General features: G+C 41.3%; 1 protein-coding gene across 1 annotated transcript in view; it reads right to left on the bottom strand.

Moving 5' to 3' along the window:
* Positions 1 to 898: 898 nt before the first annotated feature.
* LOC133418667 (laminin subunit alpha-4-like) overlaps positions 899 to 2260 on the bottom strand; it is a 114115-nt gene continuing 112753 nt past the window's right edge. The window contains exon 40 of the mRNA XM_061707485.1: positions 899 to 2260. This exon is cut by the window's right edge and continues 161 nt beyond it. The gene's annotated coding sequence lies outside the window, so the exon portion shown is untranslated.

The following is a 2260-nucleotide window of genomic DNA, read 5'->3' as shown; positions in this document are numbered from 1 at the left end:
AAGGAAGGGATGAAAGAAGGAAGGAAGGGAGGAAAGAAGGAAGGAAGGGATGAAAGAAGGAAGGAAGGGAGGAAAGAAGGAAGGAAGGGAGAAAAAAAGGAAGGAAGGAAGGAAGAAAGGAAGGAAGGAAGGAAGGAAGGAAGGAAGGAAGGAAGGAAGGAAGGAAGGAAGGAAGGAAGGAAGGAAAAAAGGAAGGATGGAAAAAAGGAAGGAAGGAAAAAAGGAATGAAGGGAAAAAAGACGGAAGGAAGGAGGGAAGGAAAGAAGGGAGAAAAGAAGGAAGGAAGGAAAGGAGGAAGGGAGGGAAAAAAGAAGGAAGGAAGGAAAGAAGGAAGGAAGGGATAAAAGAAGGAAGGAAGGAAGGGAGGGAAGGAGAAAACAAGGAAAGAATGTATGAGGGGAGGAAAGAAGGAAGGAAAGGAGTAAAGAAGGATGGGAGAAAAGAGGAAGGGAGAAGGAAGGAGAGAGCAGGAGGAAAGAAGGAACAGGAGAATGAGGTGATTTTGACCCAAAGACAGTACAGGGTTAAAGAAGAAGTTACAGGTCTGTGAAAGCCAGAAATCCTGCTTGTTTGTAGGAGACCAAATACCTATTTTACCAAGGAATTTACCAATTAATTCAGTAAAAATCCTACAATGTGATTTCCTGGATTCTTTCCCCCCTTTCTGTCTCTCATAGTTAAAGTTGGTGGCTGATTAAATGCTTTTTTGCCCCACTGTATGTCTGCTTTCATGTAAAAACTATGCATGAAGTTAAGCCAAACAAAAATGTTTTCTCATAAGTGTGATTCACAAAAGATAATAAAAAAAATATATGTCTACATCTTTATCCAGTAAAAAAACTTAAAAAGACAAGATTTATAATTCTATGGAAATCAAAAGGAAACGCTCAGGCTTGCTTACTTAAGATATTATTTATTTTCAGAAATAAATCAGTACAAAAAGTACGTTTTTCAACGTGAGCTTGTACAAGTAGTTGTACCGAGACTACATAGTCATGAAGAACGCTGGACAGGGGAATAAAGTCCGCTCCTGGAATAGACTCTACGTTTAGTTCCTATTTATTTGCATTTATTTGCTTCCAATTTTCAAACCTATTTCAATTTGAAGCTTTTGGTCTTATTCTTACGGTGGCCGAGACCCGCCATTGCTGAAAAAAAAAACGCTGCAAACAGAAACAAACGCCGCTGCAAATTAAAGAAACGCTGCTAACAAAAAGAAACGCCGCTGTAAATAAAAGAAACGCTGAAAATATAAAGAAACCCCGCTGCAAAAAAATAAGCCCAGCGTAAATGAAAAGGAAGAAATAAGAAGATATTCCTCGCTCTTCTTATTTCTTCCTTTTCACTTACGTCTCTTCGTCTTCTTCTCCTCTCACGTAAAAAACACCGGTGCATCAGCAAAAATAGTCCCGGTAATTCACTTCCGTCGTGGCTTTTTTATTTGCGCCGTTTTTTTTTTATTTGCAGCGGCGTTTATTTCATTTGCAGCGGGGTTTCTTTATATTTGCTGCGGTGTTTGTTTTTATTTGCAGCGTTTATTTTATTTCCAAAGCGTTTATTTCATTTGCAGCGGCTTTTGTTTTTATTTGCAGCATTTCTTTTATTTGCAGCAGCGTTTGTTTTTATTTGCAGCGTTTATTTTATTTGCAGCGTTTATTTCATTTGCAGCAGCGTTTGTTTTTATTTGCAGCGTTTATTTTATTTCCATCCATCCATCATCTATACCCGCTTTATCCCTTGCGGGGTCACGGTGGTCTGCTGGAGCCTATCCCAGCTCATTTCAGGTGAGAGGCGTTTATTTTATTTGCAGCGTTTATTTTATTTGCAAAGTGTTTATTTTATTTGCAGCGGCGTTTGTTTTTATTTGCAGCGTTTGTTTTTATTTGCAGCATTTCTTTTATTTGCAGCTGCGTTTGTTTCTGTTTGCAGCGTTACTTTTATTTTCAGTAATGGCGGGTCTCGGCCACCGTATATATTCTTGATATATGAAATGAATGAAGAGATAACAGAAACAATAACCTGACAGAGTAAAAAGAGCAGGTATAGTCTTAGTTTGTAGGTTTAACGCAAAGATCCTGGTCTGGTCTGGACTCTGATGACTCTGGACCCGGGTCACGCCGCTGGACCGGGTCACGCCGCTGGACCGGGTCACGCCGCTGGACCGGGTCACGCCGCTGGACCGGGTCACGCCGCTGGACCGGGTCACGCCGCTGGACCGGGTCACGCCGCTGGACCGGGTCACGCCGCTGGACCGGGTCA

Source organism: Cololabis saira, chromosome 18 (genome assembly GCF_033807715.1).
Source record: "Cololabis saira isolate AMF1-May2022 chromosome 18, fColSai1.1, whole genome shotgun sequence".
NCBI lineage: Eukaryota > Metazoa > Chordata > Actinopteri > Beloniformes > Belonidae > Cololabis > Cololabis saira.
The sequence above is the reverse complement of the archived record's forward strand: the minus strand, read 5'-3'. Positions and strand labels throughout refer to the sequence as shown.